Below are 26,060 nucleotides of genomic sequence, written 5' to 3' on the forward strand. Positions count from 1 at the left end.
CTAAAGCCAATATATGTAATATATCTATATATATATATATATATATATATATATATATTATAAACAGTGTTTAGTGTATAAACTGATTATGTTGTTTATATGAATTTGGTACCGCAAGACATCCCATAATGCATTTTTCGGCCAATTACACATAGATATATGGAATTTTCGGCGAGTTAGAAGCCCTTGACATAGATATATGAAATTTTCGGCGAGTTGGCAGCCTTGTTCTGAAGCTTTTAAAGTTGTCGATTTTCTTAATTTTTTCAAAAAATGAGTAAAGCGTGTAGAATAAAATCAAAAATGATAATTAAAAAATAGAGGAGAGATTTGTGAGGGAAGAAATTTAACAGTCTTGACAAAGAAAATATTGAAATGGAGTTAAATGATAATCCTTCTGTAACAATTTTGATTGATTCAAATACCACAACTGTCAATAATAACTCAGTAAATAACGAATCTGGATTAAAAATTTTTTCTACATCTGTATCTGCGAAAAAGGTAAAGCCAATTGAATGCTCCAGAGCTTTTACAAGAATGAAGATATCTGAGTATAGGATTATAGATTGCTCTATTTTATCTGACATATTTAGTGCTATAGCATGCCCTTAATGTGGCGAGTGCTCATCCTTGTCATTATCCGAAAAAATGCAAGACAAAAAAGAACTTGCCTCAAAGTTACTTATCAAGTGCTTTAACTGCAAATATGAAAATGAGTTTTATACTTCAAAACAATGTAACAGAGGATATGATATTAATTGTAGAACAGTATACGCAATGCGTGTACTTGGACAGGGACACTCTGGTATAAAAATATTCACTTTAATGAATAAGCCACAACCAATGACTCAAAATATTTATGATAAGTTAGTTGTGAAAATAGGTGCTGTCACACAAAAAGTTGCTGAAGATAACATGTTTGATGCAGTAGCAGAATTGCGTAAACATACTGCTAATAATGAATTTTTTGATATTGGTGTATCGTGTCTATTGATAACGCAGAAACGGTGTCATTTCTGCGTTATCAATGGACACTGGAAAGGTTTTGGATGTTGAACCAATGTGCAGGTTCTGCAAAGGTTGCTTTTTAAAGAAAGATCTTTTAGAAACAAACCCTACAGCCTATGTTCAATGGAGGAACTCTCACATTTGTAAAAACAATTACAAAGGATCTGCAAGCGGTATGAAGACCACTGGTGCAAAACGTGTGTTTTTAAGATCTATTGACAAGTACAAACTGCGATATGTGAATTTTTTAGGAGACGGAGACAGTAAAAATCTCATTAATGTCATAGATACTTACCCTGGCATTCAAGTTAATAAGTTAGAATATGTGGGACACTATCAAAAACGTGTTGGTACATGACTACGAAATTTAAAGAAAAGAGAAAAAAGTCTCGGTGGGCGTGGTTGTCTTACAGATGCAGTAACCAATCGTCTGCAAAATTTCTTTAGCATTGCTATAAGGCAAAATGCTGCAAACTTAGCAGGTATGAAGGCAAGCGTATTGGCTACATTATTTCATGTTGCATCTTCCAAAACAAATAACTTGCACTTTCCTCACTTTCCTACCGGCATCAATAGTTGGTGCAAGTTCAACTTTGATAAAGCAAATAAAACCAACACTTACAAACCAGGTCCAGGTCTTCCAATGAACATAATTTTTAAAATTAGACCTATTTTTAAGGATCTTAGCAAAGATTTAGAACTAAAAAAATGTTTACATGGGAAAACTCAAAACGCTAATGAATTGTTCAACAGTATGATTTGGGACCGATTGCTGAAGACCAGGTATGTGTCACTCGATAATTTGAAATTTGGTGTGTACGATGCGGTAGCAAATTTTAATATTGGTATGAAAGCTTCAGTGTTAGTTTTTGAACAATTAAATATGTTACCAGGTGCTTTCATGGTCAAAGATTTTAATAAAATAAACAAAAAAAGAATAAAACAATCTAATTAAAGAATGAATGAAAAGAATAAGCTGAGGCGACAGTTAAATAGAGTAAAAAAAATTTAAAAAAAATAACATATAGAAAAAGAGGGAATAACTTATGAACCAGGAGAATTTTAAATACTGTTTTTTAGATTTAATGAAGTTAAGGGTTGCCCTTTTATACATTATTTGGTGTTATTTAATAAAAAAAATGTTAATTTGCATTTTTCTCAGTATGAAGTATTTAAGCCGCCGGCCAATTTTGCTTGCCAACCATTCAAAAGCCGTTTCTCAAATTTTCAGTGGTTGTTTATTATCTGGTATAGAGTGTTTTAAGTTGAATAGTTTTTTTTTTTTTTTTTACACCTGCTGTTTATGCTGTTTTAGTACCATATTATTGAATATTGGACTTTGACTTCACAGTACCTGATTTTATATTTGTAAAAAAAAATTCTGTTCAACTTAAAACTCTCTTCTACTCTGTATAAACACCATATAAAAATTTCAACTTATTTTGTCCCTGCCCACAGTATTGGCCGGCGTGAAACCTGTTTTTACTGTTTTTTGGTAATTTTTATGGTTTCCATAGCAACAGGTTGCCATTTTATTTTATTTTTGTACTTTTTTCTTATTTTTTTTATATATGCTATTGATCTGACAAAAAAATTTTTTCTAAAAATTGGTTTTAAAATTGGAGGGGGTTTTCCCCTTAAATTTGTGTTTATTTTTTTTTTTTTAGATATGCTAGTCACGGGTTTCTCTCCCAAGTATTCATCAAACACTTTAGTTGACTGAACAATGTTAGATGTAAGAGAGGCGCCTACATCATAGTTTTGTTGTTAATAATTACTTTTTTTGGTAAGCAAGAAAGTTTCTATTTTTAAAGAGATAATAGGGAAAAGTCGGGTAATATGGGATAGTGGTAAAATGGGATACCCCTATTATCTACTTATAGGTCAGTGCTATAAAATATTTGTTAAATTGGAAACGAGGCTAATGTCAGGAGGTTATTTCCGCAACTATAAGTTGTTCTCTTTCGAATTATTTGCGTCTGAAAAAAGTCTTGCAAGTTTTCACCAGTGAACCTTATATAACATCGACATTGATTTATAAGATCTTGCATAACTTATTACCATCCTTAGCTGACATTGATCAAGTGTCCCATATTACCCCACCCTTGAGGGTAATATGGGATACCCAAACATTTTCTGTTTATTAAATTTTCTCAAAGTGTATTGAAGCTTTTAGACTCATCTTTTACAGAAATGATATTTGATAGCTATTGAAACTAACTGACTATTAGCAACAACATTAATTTTTAAAATTTCATTTTTATAGGTCGTTAAAATTAAGTATCCCATATTACCCCACTTTACCCTATATGTATACTGAGAGAGATAAAATCTGTATATTTAGAGAGTAAATTAACAACTTTAAAAAGATGAACACATATTTAGAAAAGAAATAAATACCCAAAATAATTTGAGATAAAGTGCTTTTCAAAATAAAAGAAATAAATATTTGCACACTATTAACAAATAAAACGTGTTAAGTTTCAACTTCAATTCTAGTGTGTTTTTTAGATTTTCAAGTTTAAACTAAATATAAACTAAAATGACTGCATATAAAATCATAAAAATTGTGAAAAATAAAAATTTCTTGGAATTATAAAAGTCAGATAAAGAGATAAAGATGTTCGAAAAGCCCGACAAATTGATGCCAAGTTTACTATTACCATATATATATATATATATATATATATATATATATATATATATATATATATATATATATATATATATATATATATATATATATATATATATATATATATAGCAAAAAGCAGCAATGTATTTTAAATTATCATTCCATATCATTCATGAAAAACTGCACACTAAACTGTTAATACCATATTTTACTTCACACAATTTTCTTCATAGTTTTGAAAGTACCTTCAAAATACTTTTTGAATTTAACACCTTTGAAACCTTCCACCTAATACATCCATTAACAATAATTTTATTAAAAAAAGCTCAAAAGAAAATAATATATAGTAGCTACAATAATCAAAACGAAAAACCAATTAAACCCAAAGTTTCAATATGCTGGATATGTGGGAATCTAAGACACGATGAGGTTGTTTTTTTTGAGGAGTTAATTTTTCAAAAAGGTGAAAAGTTTGTTTTCTTTACCCAAGTATATAATTCTTTTAAACTTATTGCAGCAGGGGATATAAACTTTGTCGCTCAATCATTAAAATTGTACAATTATTTACTTACTTGACTAGACTACACTAAACATAGAATTATTTAAACAAAATAACAGACTGCATTTCAGCCTTGACTAAATCAACAATTATCATATTAATTAATGGTTCTTTTATAAACTTTCATTGATAGGCGTCAAGAACTTGAAAAGCGAAGAATACTTTTATCAACATAGTTAGTTCTAACACAAAAATATTAAATAAGGTTATTAAGGCGTAATAATCTAAGAATCGATGGTGTTCCTAAAAATGACAATGAAAGCTGGGCTGAATGTGAAAAAAAGGTAAAAGAAATATTCAACAATATATTAGGAGTCAAAAGTGTAAACATTGAAAGAGCACATAGAATAGGTAAAATAGTTCACAACAAATATAGAACAATATTCCTAAAACTTCTGGATTTTAAAGATAAGACTAAAATTCTCAACAACTTTTCCAAATTAAAAGGAAAAATATTTTCATATATGAAGATTACTGTAAGGAAAGGAATGTTAAACGAAAGACACTACATGAAAAACTGAAAATCGAAAGACAAACTGACAAATACGCGTATATTTTATACGACAAACTTATTGTATGGGATTGGAATTCCAAAAAAAGTAAAAAGTCTTCAAAAAGCGTACGAAAGCATATGGGGGGGGGGGGGGGGGGGGTTAAATTTAAAAGTACGTACTTCGATTTTCTAATTTATCACAATTAAGCAGCTAATCAATAGAAAAGTTACATTCTGACTAAAGATTCTAATTTGACAACATAAAAAGATGTATGGTACATGGAGAAGAGGGTATAGTTTTCCTCTATGCACGCACATGTATGGGCGCCCTCAGAATTTTTTGATGTTCCAGATAGGACACTTTCAAACATCGTGCAAACTCCTAACTTAAGTTTGCTTATACCTATGCCAAATGAGGAGGCCTTGAAAAATATCAGGATGGCGGAGGCCTGTGAACAAAAGCTCTAAAACCCTTACCTTCCCATGCCTTTACATGAGGGCATTAATGTAGTAAAATTTTCAACTTTACCATCTGAAACTAAATTTAAATTAATTGACAGATTTTAATTTTTGTAGAAAAGTATTGTAAATTATATAAGTTATACTTTGGGGGTCGGAAAATTTTCAAACCATGCAAATTTTCAGACCCCCAAAGTGAGAGGGGTGTAAATTTTGCATGGTCATAACTTTTTTGTAATTTACAATATTTTTCTACAAAAAATAAAATCTGTCGATAAATTTAAATTTAGTTTTAGATGGTAAAGTTAAAAGTTTTGCTACATATTTATCTCACGTTTGGGCAGGGAAGGGGAAGGCAGACGTTTTGGGGCTTTTTGTTCCCAGGCCTATCCCATCCTAATTTTTTGCAAGGCCACCTCATTTGGCATATAAACAAACTTAAGTTTGCACGATGAGTGAAAGTGTTTTATCTGGAAAATCAAAAAATCCTGGCCTTGCACACATGCTACCGCTTATATACTAGCCATGAGTAAGACCAATTTTTAAATCGACAAAAAACAGGTTTCAGCAGGGCCGTGGCTGATGGGTCGGAGTCCTACCCCCAAAAAAAACGTGTCATTGGCGTCTCAAATATAACAAATTATCGCCCTATTTCAGTTCTTCCAGTTTTTTCAAAAATTTTAGAAAGAATAATGTACAACCGAATCTACTCTTATCTTGTTAAAAATAAAATTCTATACGAAAATCAATTTGGTTTTCGTATAGAAATAGTTCAACCGAACATGCCATTCTTCAACTTACGCGCAATATAACTGACTCTTTTAAAGACTCTTGTTTTACACTAGGAGTGTTTATTGATTTGTCTAAGGCATTTGATACTGTCAATCATCAAATTCTGTTAAAAACTAATATCATATGGTATTAAAGATAAAACCCTATTATGGTTTGAAAGTTATCTTACTAACCGTAAACAGTTTGTTTACAATAAAGATTCTATATCTCATCTATTAATGAATATAACATGTGGTGTTCCACAAGGATCCATACTTGGTCCACTTATTTTTTTAATATGCATAAATGATCTTCATAAATCATCAAACTTAACAACAATAAATTTTGCAGATGACACTAACTTGTTTTTGTCTCATAAAGATATTAATATGCTTTTTACTAATATAACAAATGAATTAAAAAAAGTCTGTTTGGTTTAAACAAAATAGATTGTCTCTAAATATAGAAAAAACTAAATGAATACTTTTTTATCCAACTTCAAAAAAACAGAAACTGTCTCATACCATGCCAGACCTTTTAATTGATAATATAATAATAAAAAGAGAAAAAGTTACTAAGTTTCTTGGAGTATATATTGATGAAAATCTATCTTGGAGAAATCATATTGATAATACCTCCAATAAAATTGCTAAATGCATCTGAATTCTCTATAAAGCAAGAAATATATTATGTAAACACCAGTTAACATAATTATATTATTCATTTATACATTGTCATATAAACTACGCGAATATTATATGGGGAAGCACTCATAGAACAAAGCTAAAATCTTTTTACCTTCATCAGAAACACGCAGCTCGCGCAATAAATTTTAAAAATCGGGTTTTTCATACGAAACAACTTTTTAAAGAAATGAATATTTTAAATGTATATCAACAAAATGTCTTTAATATTTTATGTTTCATGCTTAAATGTAGAGAAAATTTGTTGCCAAACGTATTACAAAATCTTTATTGTATGAAACCTAAAAACAAATATAATCTTCGGATTTATAACAATCTTATTGCCCCTTTTTGCCATAAAAGCAAAGACCAGTTTTTTGTTTCTTATTGAGGTCCTTATCACTGAAACAAAATAGTCTTACCAAATTTTGATTTTTCTACCCAACTGACTTTTGCTTCATTCAAACAAAAACTTAAAAAAATTAAAATTTTAATTGAAAATATTTTGATTTATTTTTAATTGTTTTTTTTGGTTTGTTTGTTTGTTGTTGTTCTATTTTGCATTATTTTTTTTTTTAATCTTGGCTTTTTAAAATTTTATCTTGATTTTAAAAGTTTTTGCATAAAGTTGTATTAATATTTCATTAAAGACTTTGTATTTTTATTAAAAACTAACCATATGTTGGAGAAGGCTTCATGACAAGATCCACATGATCTTCTAGAAGTCCTGTCGTTACTAATGTAAAAATTTAAAAATATAATTAGTTATTGTAATATTTTTTAACAGCAAAATATTAAAGCAAAAAAAAAAAAAAAAGATAACGGCTGCTTTGAATGCTTATAAACGCTTATAAATATTAACGTTATAAACATCGTTTAAAAACGTTTATAAATATCGATGGCTCAAGCATTGATAGATTCTTCCTCTTCCTAAGTAGTTAAAATTTCAATAAAAAATGAGCATAAAAATAAGTGAAACCAACATTATGAATGATTTATTGCACGCGCGTTATTCTGGGTCTCAATATGAAAAATATTAACAGTATTGAGAAAAAGTTAAGAACAACTAAAAAAAATTTCAATTAAAATTAATTTTTATTCTAAAGATAATAAAATAGTCTTTTTTTTACAAACATTAAATAGAACATGAGAAAAAAGAAGATTGTTTTTTGAAAATTAATTAATAGAACCTATAAAAATAAGGATTAAATATTATGTGTTAATTTTTTTAAATATTTTTTTATGAAAAAGTTAAGAACAAGAAAGAACTTTTTGTGCTAAATGCGGCGGAAACGTCTTTTTTTTATTATTTTTTACCTTTTTTGTTTAAATATTCTATTTATGACCTGAGTCATTACCAAAAACCAAAAAATATTTATTTTAAACAAAAACAAAAAATATTTTCTTTTGAAAACATGAGCAGAAAAGTTATTACCTATGAAGATCGTGTAAAAGTGGTGCATTTTCACTAAACCGCTCGTGAAGTTAGCAAAATAATAAAGCGATCACATGGTTCGGTGCTAACAATCATAAAAAAATTTAAAGAGACGAAATCTAACGTTGATCGCCATCGTTCTCGAAGACCACGTTTGACGACACCCAATAATGATTGCCTTTCAATCAGTTTGGCAAAAAAAGTTGAACCATGCCGTCGAATGAATTATTAGGGTAATAGAAGCCTACAAATGGACGTCAAGCATTGGCATTATTTAGATAATTATATGACGTTATTTAGTTGACGTGACGGTGTAATAAAACTCAAAACGACCATCATAATATAGAATTTTTTAAAAATCAGTTAAAAAATATTATTTTTACATCTAACCATAATTAATGTGCCTTTTTTACGACTAAAAATTGCATTCTTGGTTGTAATATAAAAACCAGATGCCAGACTTCAACCAATAAGCTCATAATTTCATGAAGTGTCTCATCAGAATATTCTGATACTACTCTAAATAAATCGCAAAATTTTCTAAAAAATTGAAAAAATAGCTTCTATTATCAAAAAATTGCGATGTCTGGAAACAAATATAACCAAACAAGTTTGCCACCTTACCCGACTGTGAGGGAAGCAAGTTAATGAAATATTTTATTTTAGTATCTTACACTAAGTTTAAATTTATGGAGAGATTTTAAATTTCATTTAATAGTCGTTTAGATTTCGAAAGTTATAATCCCCAAAATGAGGGGTTTGTAAACTCTAAATCAATTTTTTAACTTTAAAAGATTATTTTTTTATTGCATAAAATTTAACACTGCCAATAAAGTTAAACTTAATATAAAATAATCAAAAAAAAAAAATTCTTTTACTTATTGCCCTCATTTTTGGGGTTTGGGGGTAAAGTTTTGAAAATATTTTGTTCCCAGGCTCCAATCACCGAACTTTTTTTAAAACGTTATCACTGACATAAGCATAAACATACTAAAGTTTACAGTTTGCTCAATACCTGAAAGTGTAAAACCTGCAATAACAATACATCCATAAATAAATGCCATTGTAACGGTGACATTTTGGGTTTTTTGATGTTACAGGTTTGACACTTCTGTTCCTCACATTAGGGGTAAGGGGGGCCAACTTTTTGGGTATTTTTATTTCCAGGTTTTAATCACCACAATTTTATTTGCAAAGCATTATCTTTGCAACAGCTTAAACTCTTTACAAATTATTGAAAATATCTTTAGCATAAAAAGTGTGATATGTGAAATACTTATCTAAATACATATATGGTTTTGAAGAATCAATTTTTTATCAAATTTTTGTAACTTTGGTATTAAAATTGTAGAACCGCAAAGTTTTTTCTAATTTTTAAACTATTCCTAAAATTCTAAATTATCATTAGATAAGATAAAAAAAACATTTGATAAAATAAAAAATTTTTTTCTAAAGAACACGTAGGTCCACATCGTTAAGCACTAACAGTGTTGTCTTTAATACGTTGTAAAACAACATACAGTGTTGGCGTATATGATGTATTATGCAAACAAAAAAAATTTATGCAGATTTATACAATATTTTTTGGAGCTGGAGGAATAGATATCTATAGATAGCAATTTCTCCAGTTTTAAGAACAAAACTAGAACATTTTTTTAAAAGGTTAGAATATTCAAACATCAGATTCTCTTTTCCATCTAGGAGGAAAACAAGGCTCAGTCAAGCAAGTATTAAATAGTTAAGAGAAAATTGAAGAAGGTTCTGGAAAACAGTTTTGTAAGATATGACACGAATTTACCTTTTTTAAATTTTCTGACAAACTTTAAAGGTTATTAGATAGAGAAACAAACTGACATCAGAAACCGTAAACACCAAAAATACTACTATGTTTAACATATATGTTAAACATACCAATATTTTTGGCGTTTACAGCTTCTGATATTAGTTTGTTTCGTATGTTAACAATTTTTTGGAAAAAAAACTATATTTTTATATATCAGGCCAACTAATTAAGATAAGTTGAAGCTACCAACAATAATAACCTAAGATATCGAGTAGCGATGAGTGTTCTAGATAACATTTATAATTAAGTAAAAAGGTGAAAAGGTGAGAAGAAAATTACTAATTTTTATTTTTAAGGACAATAACAAGGCCGCTGCACAGAGAAACAATTGAAAAGACAGAGACTTTAAGTCCAATAATTGATATCTACACAGACAAAGTAAATATCTTTTTGAATAACCTGCTTTTATTTTATTTCTAGCAACTATTTTACCAAATTTAAAATGGTTCCCGTAATAAATATTTTATTAAATTTAAAATGGTTCCCGTAATAAATATTTTACCAAATTTAAAATGGTTTCCGTAATAAATATTTTACCAAATTTAAAATGGTTCCCGTAATGAATATTTACCAAATTTAAAATGGTTCCCGTAATAAATATTTTACCAAATTTAAAATGGTTCCCGAAATAGGTTGAATAATTTCAACACAAAACTGCGTTAGACATTTTATTATTGAAAAACGCTAACTAAATTAGGTTTGGTTTGCCTTTACTTGGAAACGAAACTAGATAAGTTATTGGCAAAACGCCTTGCATTAAAAATATAAAACAATATTTATTTTTTATTATTTTATTGATATAAATTCTGGCATTGTTATTAAGATTAATTTGTTTTATTTTAGTTAAATTTTTATGAATTTTTTCCCCCCTAGATTATACTAAATGGCACAAAATAATAAAGCTACTTTGAGGAAAAACATAATTACTACTCGACTAACTCCCACAAAACTCATGACAATTTTTTTGATTTCAGGGTATTTTAAAGTGGCTGCTTTTTAAGAAAGTAACTTTCTCGATTCTTTCTCTTTTCTTTGTCTCATTTTTTTTAACTTTTTGTTTTATTTTTTGACCGTAACGACATTCATTACATTTAGCTGCTGACTTTTATTAGTGTACACAAAATATGCTCAAATATTGCGGTAGATGCGTTTGATTCAACATTTTTATAAAACTTGATTTTTTCTGTAAAATTTAAACTTTAGCTCTTTAATTGTTTAATTTAATGCTCTTACTAATTTTTTCTACTCATCTTTAAAAGTATTGAATTCAGCGGTTTGAAAAACTATCATGACTAATATATACAACAACGTAAAGTAAATTTACTTAAAAATATTTCACACGCCAATAAACACGTTTGAAAAACACGTTTGGGAAAACACTTAAAAAAAACGTCACTTTGATAGTGTAAGCATAATACACCATATTTCTATAAACAAATTTTGAGATTTTTAGATTATCAAAAAAGTACACGGAGATTTATGTTTAAAATTTTCAATAAATAATCTTTTTTTGTGATTATACTCTCCCCGCCGAAAGTATAAGTTGCACCTTTTATTTAATTTCGTATTTATTATTATTTTTTAATTGTATTCTAAGAAGCGTATATATTTTTTTATGAATAAAGAACTGCTGAATATAATTCCAAGATAATTAAAGGTTATGGCTTGTATTTGGTCAAATAAGTTTATTTTTTATTTAAAAAAAGCGTTTAGAAGGATGCACTTAGTATAGTATAGTTCATATTTTTTTTCAAAGATAAATAACATAAAACAGATGATGAGGTATAAAAAGTATGCGTTCTTTAATAGTTTCACTTTTCATCTTTATTTTAAATAACCCAATAAGAAAAATAACGTTGGAACAACGTTGTTCCAACGTCTTCCGTATCGTTTGAAAGACGTTGGTACGTCATTTTGCTAACGTTATTGCAACGATGTAAAAATGACGTGATAACAACGTAACATTTGAGCTAAATGACGTCGGAAAGGCATTAGAGCAACGTTAAATTTTGAGATAAAAAGGTTAGGCAAACGTTATATTTTTACTGAAATGACGTTGAGACAATGTCTTTTCTATCGTTGTTTAGACGTTGGAATAATGGCAGAAATGAAACATAGGCCAACGTTACTTTGACGACGTTGGCCAAACGTTGTAAGTTCTACACTGTTCTACATTGCAAAGAACAATAAAGCACAATATTACACTGTATAACATAGCGCTGCAAATTCCTTTTTTCCGTTTATTTATTAAGATTATACACGGTAATTACATTAGTCCAGGTAAATAATTGAATGCGGAAATTAAAAGACAAATGACATAAATCTTGCAATACTTCTATTTCCAAATTTTAAAAGTATATACAATAATTTAGAGTCAAACTAGTTCGAATTTTTCTTTCATTCCAAATTTCAACCATATTTTTAATAATTCGCGTATTCTTAATTTGACACTAAAAGAGGATAATATATGAAGAAACATAAAGTTACAAACAAATATAAATATAAGCATTTTCAAGAACGAAATAAAAAAACATTCGGAATGAACAAATAGAAATACTAGAAATACCAGAAATTGGACTAACTTGCTATTTGATGCTCACCTGAGTTTTTTCTGCTTTTGAAAGATTATTGATTGCAAATCGTTTAGCAAAATCATCTGAAATAGAAAAAGCAATTCATAAATAAACTGCCCAACTAATGAAACTGACCCCAAAATATTTTTAATTAAATAAATAAACAAAAATTATTTAAAACACTTAAGCATTAAATCAGGACAAATAATACGGTAGTGGTGTAATGGTAGAGCACTCGCCTCATAAGTGAGAAGTTTCGAGTTCGATCCCCACGCAGCGGCCTTGTTCGTCAAGGTTCGTCTTTCAGAGTTATAAAATTGAGAGAAACAACCAAAGTAGCCTCCTCGACTATAGTGGCCTTCATGTTCTTGGGGAGGTGAATTGAAATAAAAAATATCAGAGTGGAAAGGAATTACCTTTATTTTAAAGAGAGTTAAGTTAAAGATAACATACAATCACTTTTAAAAACATCAAAACTATTGGAGTTGGCCAAAAGAAAAACTCACCAATTAAACTTCAATAGTTATTATTTTCTAATAAATTGGTAACCAAAAGAATTAGCCTTTCACCAGTTGATCTTGATGTCATCATATATTTATATTTGTTTATCTGTAAGCACAAATATATAAACTTATATATTTATAACTATTTATCTATCTATATATATATATATATATATATATATATATATATATATATATATATATATATATATATATATATATATATATATATATATATATATAAAACTATATATATATATATATATCTATATCTATATATCTATATATATATATATACATATATATATATATATATATATATATATATATATATATATATATATATATATATATATATATATATATATATATATATATATATATATATATATATATATATTGAATCACAAAAATATACAAATATTTTTATTCACTAAATTTTGTAACAAATAAAATTTTAAAACATTTGAAGTATTCAATAACAATTTTGTTATGTTGCAACAAATCTAAAACGTTTAAAATTACTTTTAGGCTGAATAAATAAATATGGCTGACATGAGTTGTAACAGCATATGAATTACAGTAATTTTAATAAAATGAATGTCAATTATTTGCTGTTAAAAAAGCTGGACAATAAAATATATTGTCCAGGTTTTGTTCTCTTTACCATATTAACATATTAAAACAAAACTCACAAACTTTTGTGCAAAACCTTTGTTACCCATTCTTAGTAAAAACTCAAATCTTCTATTGTTCAACAGTTGAGTTGAAATTTTTATGATTAACTGATGTAATGAGTCGACTTGTTTTGATTTCAAACAACTTGATAACTTTGTACATGATAGCACTATGATGATACATACATACATATATATATATATATATATATATATATATATATATATATATATATATATATATATATATATATATATATTCGGGTGGGTCATTATGATGTAAATGTTAAGTTGGGGCTGTGAAACCTTACTAAAATGTTGCATTACAGTCTACTTATGAAAAAAACTCCTTTTGAAATAAAATTGAAGCGTGTCTTGGATCCGCAACTTTGGGAATTAAAATTACTGTATAATCGTATAATGTAAATACACATGGTTTAATGCTATATTCCATTACTCGACATCTTGTTACATTAAATTTAAAAATACAAGTAGTTGTTAAAGGAGAAATAGTCAGAGTGTAGTAGGCAACACATAACAGCAATTTGTTTCAGTTATTTGCTATTTGTTATGGCTCAAGAAGTCAGATTTAGAGTCAATTTTCAGTAATTCTGCTCGAGATTTACGACACTGCAAAATCATTCCATGTCGTAATTTGTGCCCGAAAACTTTCATAGTTGTTGCTGAGATATCTTTAATAATACGTTCAACTGCCTGAGAATGGCATGGAATACCACTCAAGACATCAACGTGGAACTGGAAATGTTCAAGATCATCATTAGAAACAGTTGATAAAAGCGGTGGTGGTGTTGCAATAGCAACAGACCAGTCAATCATTTTTATGAATGATGAAGCTTCCGGATCAAGCTTGATGCTTGATTTATCAAAGACACGTATCTTGCTACTTTGTGATGTAGCTCGTGCGTCAATTATTTTGTCACACAAAAACTGACGAATTGTAACTCCTCCAATAAGAATGCAATTGACATCTGTAACTCCTCCAATAAGAATGTTCTCAGGATGAGCAAAATAGCAGTTGTTTTGCAACACTGGTTCAAGAATTTTCCACTCTTCTTTCCCTAGTTCATAGCACTGCTTCATAAGATAAAAGAAGTTTCTTGCTCCGTCAAGGCAGGAAGAATGACGCCTTATGTTGAACCACGATGGCGCATAAACATTTACGATGAATCTTGTAATTCTTTGCTATGGTTTTGAAGGATTTTCCTTAGACATATACAAACGTAAAATACGATTGGCCTTTGTTAGCCACCTTGCATGGTTCAGATTTCCTGGCATAGCAGTCTGGAGGAACAATATTTGATCACAAGCACTTTTTGTATCTCTGGAACTGGAAAGCTGGAAAAATGGTTCTATGGAACCATTTTTCCAGCTTTTTGTATTTCTCGAACTTAAAAGTGATAAAAATTTATTATCTTATGAAAGTCATTTGCATAAACAAAAGCATGATACTTTTAACTAACACTTCCTGTTTTAAAAAATATTAGACAATGGTAACTAATAGCAACAATACATTAATTGATTAAAAGATACCTTTGTAACAAAAAATAAATAAATTTGTACATAACAGCACTTAAACTAACACTACTGATGAAACATCGAAAGGCCTCTAGTGTTAAATATATTTTGTACTAATTTCTTACAAACCTTTAAAGAAATATATAAAAAAATTTTTTTTGAAGTTGAGATTTTGTTTGACATACATTTTTCATTGTATTGGTTAAAATTATATTAATAGTTATTTTGTTAAAATGTCAGCAGAGAACTTATCTTCAAAAAATGGAAACGACTTATTCACAGAACTTTTAGAAAAATTAAAAGAGTTTTTACCTTCACTAATTGATGAATTAAAGCTAATAATAAGAGATATTATTGAATCAACTCTTAAAAATTGTTTTAATAGTTACCAGCATCATAACAAGTCAAGTGAAAGCATTAAAACACAATATATGAACTTTAAAGATCAACACCAAAAGTTTTTTGTTAAATCTTTAGATAAATACGAATATTTATACTACAAACACATCAGATGCACTAACCTTCTAAACATATATCACGATTGTTTACAACAAGAACCACTTGTTATCCTTAAAAAATTCAGAAGTGATAATCTACACCTGATGTCAGCTGAAGAAGAAAACGTAATAAAAAAATTTGACCTACAGCGTTTAAAATCAGAATGCGAAATACTTACAATACGTAAAGATAATTTTCTTACTTCACTTAACAATGTCGATGTAGAAGTTACCAACTTTATTAATAATCATGCAACAAATGAAGCTCTAGAAGATAGATTGTTATTGCGATACGAAGAATGCAAAAATGAAGATAAAGAACGAATTGATAAAAAATGGGAAAAAAAGATTGTTTCTACTAAATTAGCTTTCGATAAAGATCGTCTATATTTAAATTCAAGAAGCTCTAAATTTAACCATCAAAAAGAAAAAGAGAAAGAAAATATCAATTTGGCAAACTTTAATTCTTCATCAAATAATATTATAAATTATGACCAATTGTTAAATAGCGCCTTCAAAAAACTGGACAAGCACAATCCCAAAAAAATACAACCTAAGGTCATCAACCTATCCACCAAACACCTGACCACTTTCCAAATAGCACTTCTGATAAAAGGTCCTAAATTCTGCCCAACTACTAAAGGTAATTTTTTACACATTAATTCAGATATAAGACAATTCACTCGAAAGCTTAAACTAAAAGAAAAATTTTATGAAACCCATAATAATGATATTAGCACTTTAAAGAAGAAATCAAATTATAATGTTAAATCAACTCTTTCATAACTTAATGAAATAATTTCGAAAATCGAACAAGTTGATCCCATTAAAAATCTATCAGTTGATAATATTTCATCACAAGAAAGAACAGCTCTTAAAGAGCTGAGAGAAATGAAAGACATTGTTATTAAAATAGCTGATTAAGGTAGCAGTTTAATTGTGATGGACTCTACATATCACAGCGATAAGCTTGTTTATCAAGATCATCTATCATCTTCAATCACGTATGAAAAAACAAACTTAAACTCTGATAAACTAGTTTTCAAAAATCTTTTAAAAATGATTGATAAACATAAATGCTTAACACAAAACGAGATAGACTACATTACAAAATTTGAATGGAAATCAAGCAATTTTTATGTAATTCCCAAAATTCACAAATGTAAAGAAATAATCAAAAAAGTTCAAGAGTCTAATTCTCTAGTTATTGAAATGCAACCACCAATCGATTTAAAGGGTCGACCTATTATTGCAGGAATTGACTCACCTACGTCACATTTAAGCCAATTTCTGCACGTAATTCTATCTCCTATTGTACGGAAGCAAAAAACTTATATAAAAGATGATTGGGACTTCTTAAGAAAAATTCCTAGAAAAGTAGAGCTAGATAGTATTATACTAACATGTGACATTGTTAACCTTTACACTACAATTCCCCACAACCTTGGTTTAGAAGCATTAAAATTTTGGGTTGAAAAACATAAAAATCTAATACCTGAACGAATTACTATCAATTTCATTATAGAATCAGCATCATTTATTTTAAAAAACAATAATTTCTTCTTTGATAATCAATTATTTCACCAAATCACAGGTACAGCCATGGGTACAGACTTTGCACCAGACTATGCATGTCTTTCGATAGGTTTCTTAGAAGAAACAATACTTTTTTCCAAAAATTCTACCAAGATTTTTTTCGAATGACAAGGTTCATACTATTGAACAGTTCTACTTTAGATATGTTGATGATGGTTTTAACATATGGCCTAAACACTTAGATATAAACAAATTTAAATTGTCACTCGCCGAATTAAACAATTCAATTACCTTCACAATTGACTATGGCATTGAATTAGTTAAAAAAAGAAAATATTTATAATATAATTAATTTTTTAGACATTTCTGTTATTCTTCAAAATAACAAATATATCAAAACTGACATATTTTATAAAGAAACAAACACACACGATTATCTTAATTTTAACAGTCATCATCCTTACCACACCAAAAAGAACATCCCTTATAGTCTTGCAAAAAGAATAATTGTATTTACATCTGATTATATCACCGAAAACCTGCGTTTAGCAGAGCTTAAATTATGGCTGAAAGAATGTAATTATCCAGACATTGTTATTGAAAAAGCATTTCAAAATGCAAAACTACAAGGACCAGCTCAACAAAAGAAACCTAATGAAGTCGTTCCTTTAGTCACTACATTTTACAGCAACCTAAATTGCCAACCTATACTAACTAAAACCAAACTTCGACTCAGTTTATCCACCAGTGAAAGAATACAAAAAATATTTTCTAACATAAATCCTGTAATAGCTTACAAACAACCATCAAATTTACTGAGACAACTTACTTCCGCTAAATTTATTTCCACAACATCTAATAACAAAAAGATAGGAATTTTTAAATGTAATGATAGTCGTTGCAAAATTTTTTTATTTTACCTACAAGAGGTAAATAATTTCGTAACATCCAACGGTACTATTTGGAACATTAAAAGTCACATTACTTGTAGCAGCAAGAATGTCATTTATTATCTAAAATGTTTGTCTTGTAATGGTCAATCAACGTATACTGGAAAAACAAACAATTTGAGAAATCGCACTAATGGTCATATTTCAAGTTGCAGAACTGGCCATTCAACAGACAGGTTTGACAATCATGTATATGATTGCCAACGTATAAATAAAAAAATTATGGAACCATTTTTCCAGCTTTTTGTATTTCTGGAACTTAAAAGTGATAAAAATTTATTATCTTATGAAAGTCATTTGCATAAACAAAAGCATGATACTTTTAACTAACACTTCCTGTTTTAAAAAATATTAGACAATGGTAACTAATAGCAACAATACATTAATTGATTAAAAAATACTTTTGTAACAAAAAATAAATAAATTTGTACATAACAGCACTTAAACTAACACTACTGATGAAACATTGAAAGGCCTCTAGTGTTAAATATATTTTGTACTAATTTCTTACAAACCTTTAAAGAAATATATTAAAAAAATTTTTTTGAAGTTGAGATTTTGTTTGACATACATTTTTCATTGTATATATATATGTATATATATATATATATATATATATATATATATATATATATATATATATATATATATATATATATATATATATATATTTGTATTACATATCACATTTAAAAATTATATTATATCACATATCAAAAACTATATCATACTAAAACTATATCATATCACATATCACATACAAAAACTATACAAAAATGTATTTTGACTTATAGAGTTGAGGGGGGATTATAACCATAATCAAAAAAAAAAAATCTGCTTACTCAAGTCCATGAAGGCCTTGTGAATTTTTTGTGAAGTGAATTTTTTTTAATTATGAGGAAGTGAATTATTGAAATTAAGAGGAATAAAAATTTTTTTTTTTTTTTAAATTAAAAAAGTTATTTTCAATAGTAATTAGAAAGGTCAAAATTGACTTTTTGTTTCAAGTCTGAAATTTGGAAAATATGCGATTGTGATTCATTTCAAAAATTAAATACTGACTGAGTGTGTAATTAACTCAAATCAATATTTTGTTTATTATGACTACAATCTGGTGTAAAATTTAGGTGCTCTTTTGATGTTTCTGTAGGATATGTTAGAGGAAACACTTGGTACTGCCAAGTGCTGAAAAAAATAAATTGAAAAAAATAAGTAATAATAAATTAATTAGTAAAAAATTAAAAAAAGAAAATGAATACTTAATTATGCGGTAGTGGTGTAGTGACAAAGCGCCTGCTATATAAGTGAGAAATTTAGAGTTCAATTCCTACCACGCTCCGGGTAGTAATGTGCTAAACTTGTTTCTCTGATCAGTGGCTTTTCTGTCAAGGATTGTATTTCGGATTTAAATAGTTAAGGGAGGGTTGTAACAACAATAAAGCAGCCTCCTCAAATATAGTGGCCATCTGAGCCTTTGGGAGGTGAATAACAATAAAAAATAAGTAAATAAAAATAACCTTGTACAAAAATACAAAAGATTAATTTTTTACCCTCTTTCGTGACTTGAGACTGAAATTGTGAGAGTCAGTATCAGTTATAATATTTTAGGAATAGCTTGTCATACAGTTTTTAACATTAAATTTTAAGAATTTGAAATACATACAAATCAACTTGAGGTTTAACCTGCTCAATTTACTTATCTTTTTGCCCCTTTCTTTGGCCATCTCAAAACTTTTCTTTTGACTCAACCTAAAGAAACAGTGTCAGAGGACACCTTGTCTTGTTCAAGCCACTTTAAATGACACCATTTAGATACAATAACAATTTTTTTTAGGGTACCAAAGAAAAAATAAATAAAAGCTATTTCTAACTGTTTATATATTTATATCAGTTAACTTACAAAATAATAAAGAATTTAAGATACAAAATTATATAACTATTTATTGTATAAGAAATCAAATTATTATCTTTAATTTAAGTTATAATTAATAAATATAACTTTTTCTTAATAAATGTAGTTACTAAAAGCACTATTAAATGTGTAAAAAAAAAAGTACAAAAGAGATAACAGTACAAATTCTATAATTTTATTCCTTTTGCTTTTTCCAATAAGTTACAAAAAATAAAATACTAATCTTTGAATAATAAAATACTGCATTGTAGTACTTTGTTATTCAATTATTATTTCTAACCAACATTAATGATCATCCTGAAAAGCTTACAGGTGGCTCTATTTGTTGATGACATAAGAAACATGGATTTTAATCATCTTGTTTTGGAGCAGACCTGTTAACTGTTGTTACAGAAAGATTCAAAAGTATCATTAGATAGAGGCGGTAAGGCACATTTTATTATAGATATGGTGTATCTGGCAAAGTCTTTAATCTTTGCAATCTTGTTGATATTCCTATATTGATGAATGGCAACATTTTTACTGTGTCTTCTACTTTACATTGTCTCTGATTATCTTTTTGTACTGACTTCTCATAGAAATCTTATATACAAATCATTGCTAAGTTAGTATTTGTATACAATAATATAGTATTTTATTGTTCCTAGGTCCAAAAATTCTTATTTGTCTTGTTTTTTTCCTAGAACATCGGTTTTTTGTAGTACTAATTTTTTTTTTAAATACCATGCTTTTTGTCAATCTGATTGGGAACGCTTTCTAGCCAAATCAATTTTTTTTCAAATTTTAAAATTATTTGCAACAATTGGTTAATTTTACAACCCTTTTTAACTTCTCTTTTGTTGGCATTTCAGACATTATATTTTGAGAAGATTGCTTGATATTTTCTTTTATATTCATTACATCTTCTATTAACTTGTCTATTTTGAAATTTAAGGTGATAATTCTCCGTTTGTATTTCTTTATTTGACAGGTTATTTCATCAAAAGATAGAGAGGATAGGTTGAGATTTAAATTGGAAACAGAGCGAATCTCTTCATTATTCATTGAGTTTTTAAAAGGTAATTAACTGAATCATTTGTTAAAGGGTTGTATACAATAGCAGTTGGGGTAATAGAACATGAAAAACCATCATTAGTAATGTTTAACTTTAAATCAGAATATACAAAATAAGTAACTTGATTTGGAACAATTTTACTATTGCGGATAGGATTAGGGATAGAACAATTAACAGAAGGTACAAAATCACCAACATAAGGAACTTTAGAATAAAAGGAAAGAACAGAACTTTAATAGTAATTCTTTAAATCAAAATTTTTTGCCAATTTAGTTTTACAACATAGTCTTTTGACTTTTTAAGGCACTTTGGAAGCATTACTATAGTTATATGGTATATAAAATAATTTGTAAAGAATTCTGACAGATTTGGCCATGTCAAGTCATGTTCATCTTTTTCTTTGCAAATTTGTAAAAAGTGGGTATTTCTTAATACAAAATGCGGGTGTTTGACAACCACCTTCAATATTTAAAAATTCTAACATATTCTTGGCAATATCAAATGGTTTTTCCAGCAATAATTTGGAAGCTAAAATTAAAAGTAAATCGAAATAAAAGTAACTCAATCGAAATAAAAGTAACTCAAATCGAAATAAAAGTAACTCAAAACAAAGAAAATAAGGGATGGATCAATTTGCTTTCAATAAATAAAAGTATTAAAATACAAAATGCTTGTGCTTATATTAAAAATTAAGGGAAGTAGGCCTAATTAATTCAAAATTGTACTATAACTTATGAAAATATAAGTTCTTACACAATTCCATTTTTGTTCACTTTTGAACTTTTGAAGGTGATATGATTTTTTGTTTTGAAAAAACAGTTTAAAGAAGACCAATCTGTAATCACAATAGTCTATTGAATAGATAGATTATAGCCTATAACCAAACTTACAGTTTTGATAAACAATCCAGGGTCCAATCCAGAGAATGCCTTTTAAAAATTTAGATTATTTATTTTTAATTTATTAATATTTTAAGAATTTCACTTTTAATTTCATTTTTAGAATACGAATAAGAATGTGAATAAGAAGGTTTTTTTATTTTGAATAACAAACAAAAAGAACAAAGATTTTTTTACCATTTAAAGCAGTTATATATTATTTTTATAAAATGAACTGTCCTATTTAGCTACTATTTAAGTTTCTAATTAAGTGAAAAAAAGACATCATCAAATTTCAAAAAGCAAATGCAAAAATTTATTTATAATTTAGTGAACAAAAGCAAAAATCAAAACAAAAAACGTCATAAAATACGTGAAAAAAAAGCATACAATGCACAATTTTTATATAAATTTGAAATAGGTTTTCCTTTCCATTCGATTCATCATCCTTTTTTTAATCTATATGAAAATTTTCATGCAAATTGGATGTGTTTTAGTACTTAGGAAATCTTACTTTCAAAAGCTACTTTTGAAAAAACTTTTTTAAGCAAAAGTGGTCTTAAGATATTGAATTAAATAATATCTAAGTGAAGCCACATGAAGCAAGTTACATTCTATATGTGGCTGGAAAGAGGTTGAGTAACACTAACTGATGCAAAAAACCTCAAGGTGCTTGCTTAACCGTATTAAAAGATATAAGAGAGTAAATTTATGAAAATTTGGTGTTTTTGGTCAAATGTCAAATGTTTTTTGTAGCACCGCAGTTTCTTCCCCCCCCCCTCCCTTTATCTTTTTTTTTTATTGCTGAATATGATACAGAATTTTATGAAAACATAGGTCTGAAATCCAACAAAAAGTGCTCTAAATTGCTGTTGAAGTTTAAAAAATTACACTAAAAAACGCTAATATTCGCCATTTTTTCATACTCGGTTATATAAAATTCTTTTCAACGACGAATTTAAAAAAGCCTGGTTTCTATCAAAAATGTAAAGCAAAACTGTTAAAAAAAGCTGATCGCATCTTTTTCTGATTTATCTCTGGCCCAAACCTTCACCCTGTCTCAAATCATGTACTTTTAATCGCGCCTATCCCTATTTGTCAGTCAATGTATGTGCATTTAATTGTGCCAATCCCTATATGTCAGTCGATGTATGTACATTTAAAAAGCAAAATCTTAAATCAATTTTTAAAAAATTAATTAAAAATATATAAAATATATCAATAAAATCATTTAATTTAAATATAATTTAATTTTGACGATAATAAAAACCGGGTTGCGTAATTAAAAAAAGATTTTCTAAACGATTGATTTCAAAATGTAAACTTTGATGTAAAACGTTTTTAAAAAATAGCGAATATTAGCGTACTTTAGTGTAATTTTTAAACTTCAACAGCGAATTAGAGCACTTTTTGTTGATTTTCAGACCTATGTTTTTACACGATTCTTAATCAGCATAAAATTCTCTATCATAATCAGCAATATAAAAAAAAGGGAGGGGGGGGGGGAGTAACTGCAGTAACGCCAAAAACACATTACACAAGTTATAAGGAAGCTTATTAGGTAATTTCTAGTCTAGAACTAGTTCTTCAAGAAACTAAACTTTTATTTTTAAAAAAAATATTATGTGAAATATTATATTAGTCAGAAATTTTTACAATATAAGTAATGTTATATATACAAAATATACGAAAACATAGCAAAAATTTCAACAACTTTTGAAAATCAAATAAAGTTTTACTAACTTTTATTAATCATTACAATGTTAAAAAATTTGATATATAATTCAACTGTAGATTATAAAGAAATAATGTAATAAATGTTAGTATTACAGATCATAACGCCTTAAAAAACCAGATTAAAAATAATATTTTTCTCGATAACGGTTTTTCAACCATTTTAAAATGCGCATATTTTTTTGTTTTGTAAAATCAAGTTGTGTTTACCTTAGTATGCTGAGGTTGCTTTGATGTCATAAGTAAAAACGTTAAAAAAGCAACGTTGTTCCAAAGTCGTTTTTACGTTGATCTATATATATATATATATATATATATATATATATATATATATATATATATATATATATATATATATATAATATACATATATATATATATATATATATATATATATATATATATATATATATATATATATATATATATATATATATATATATATATATATATATATATATATATAGTAGGAATTGTGTTAATATTTCCAGTAAGAGTGCTCAATACAGCGTGTTATATAATTAGTAGAGCAAATAATATTGAAATATATAATAATAATTATTTAGTTTTCACAATATATATATATATATATATATATATATATATATATATATATATATATTGAAATATATAATAATAATTATATATATATATATATAATATTGAAATATATAATAATAATTATTTAGTTTTCACAATATATATATATATATATATATATATATATATATATATATATATATATATATATATATATATATATATATATATATATATATGTAGCATAACTATTAGGTACCAAAAATTAATCAAACATTGTCTAACAAACATCGGAGCAACGTTTTTCCGACGTTGTTTCGATGTTTGATAGACAAACGTTAGAATAACACCGTTATGCCGACGTTCGAACATCGTTGGAATTTAATTAACTCGCGTCGCGACCCAAATCCAACCAAATTACAGCAACAGCTTGACATCTTTTTCTTACTGGGTACTTCCAAAGACGTAATTCCATGTTTCAGATCAAAAGTTTCTGCAAGAACAAAAATCCCACTGCTGTTGTATTTCATTCCAAAAAATTTAGTAATTTTTACAATTTATTTTCAATATTTTGCAGTATAGATCACAGTTGCTTTTTTAGGATTATATCTGGTGATTGTGGGGTCCAAGCCAACATTCTGATGGAATTTGTTTCAAAGTATTGAGAAGCTAAATGTGATATATGTATATTGTTATTTTATGATAAATGTATATTGTTATCTTGTTATATATGTATATCGTTATCTTGTGATATATATTTATCGCTACCTTGTTTAAAGGTTACAACCCTAATCCGATTTTAACAATATTATCATTAAATTTTTTTCAAAATAATAAACCAGAACCAGTCATTTAAGAAGCTACTTTGACTAAGTTTTTGACACTAGAACACAAAAAAACAATCACATACCATTAGCGACCTTTCATCATGCTTTAAGTATTTTTTTGTAAAACTTTTGATTTGGTACCTGATAGAACTTTTTTTTTTATTGGGTTTTTTTAACTTAATTTTTTTTTATAAAAATCCACGAAGAAAGTTAGTTCCCATTTTAAAATTATTTTGGGGGTATTCGTGTTTGAAAATCTCTAAATGTATTTTTCATACTTTAGAAGATAAATTCATTAGTAAATATTGGACTTAAAATTTAAAAAATATTTTAGGAATATTGATCAAATGATGTCAAAAGCATTTTTAAACTTGTACATAGAACAAACTATTCACTTTGATTGTATGTTTATTAATTATTGTTTATTGGTCATAGTTTAGAACTAAAAATAATAAAATAAGGAAAGTAAACATTTTTAACTGTCTAAATATTATGCTGCAAAAGTACAAAAAAATTGATTTTTTGTCATTCTTGATCTTCATTTTCACCTAAAGCCGCAAGTATCTAATATTTTTTTTAAATTGTTATAAGTCCTTACCTAGTATAGTACCTAAAAATGCCTACATAATTAAGATAAATGAAAGAGTTAGGCTCAAAATCATCTTCTTAACAAGCTCTGCTTAATTTTTACACATGTGCCGACATGTGTAAAAATTAAGCAGAGCTTGTTAAGAAGTCTCTTCAAAATCTTTTATTTTTTTAATATGCTGTTGCTATTCTTAATAAAAAATCAATACTGAAATAAAATTCAAAAAGCTCCAAAAAAAGAGTGATATAATATAGGATCTATCAGTCCTAAGTTTAAAAAAATCATTATAATATATGATAAAATAATAAGAATAACATATAAGGGGTCATCCATAAATGATGTCAGTGTTTTTTTTCAATTTTTCGACT

The 26,060-nt window shown here is 27.3% G+C and overlaps 2 long non-coding RNA genes across 11 annotated transcripts in view; one reads left to right on the forward strand and one right to left on the reverse strand.

The window, feature by feature from the left end:
- The window catches only part of LOC136088590 (uncharacterized), a 68,980-nt gene that overhangs the window by 21,416 nt on the left and 21,504 nt on the right, over nucleotides 1-26,060 (forward strand). For 5 of the 8 annotated variants that reach the window (XR_010642294.1, XR_010642297.1, XR_010642298.1 and 2 more), the window contains exons 3-5: nucleotides 2,676-2,794; nucleotides 21,041-21,128; nucleotides 24,878-24,960. This is a non-coding gene — a long non-coding RNA (uncharacterized LOC136088590). The remainder of the gene's footprint in view (nucleotides 1-2,675; nucleotides 2,795-21,040; nucleotides 21,129-24,877; nucleotides 24,961-26,060) is intronic. The other 3 variants (XR_010642301.1, XR_010642299.1, XR_010642300.1) reach the window with 3 other exon arrangements.
- Nucleotides 12,205-13,081, reverse strand: LOC136088589 (uncharacterized). Of its 3 annotated transcripts, none has more exons than XR_010642293.1 (4): nucleotides 12,966-13,081; nucleotides 12,699-12,826; nucleotides 12,487-12,542; nucleotides 12,205-12,336 (listed from the first exon to the last, which is right to left on the reverse strand). It is a non-coding gene; the product is annotated as an uncharacterized LOC136088589 (long non-coding RNA). The 3 variants fall into 3 exon arrangements; XR_010642291.1 differs by having other exon boundaries at nucleotides 12,699-12,875; nucleotides 12,966-13,070; XR_010642292.1 differs by lacking the exon at nucleotides 12,699-12,826 and having other exon boundaries at nucleotides 12,966-13,070.

The sequence above is a fragment of the Hydra vulgaris genome, chromosome 12 (genome assembly GCF_038396675.1).
Source record: "Hydra vulgaris chromosome 12, alternate assembly HydraT2T_AEP".
Lineage (NCBI taxonomy): Eukaryota > Metazoa > Cnidaria > Hydrozoa > Anthoathecata > Hydridae > Hydra > Hydra vulgaris.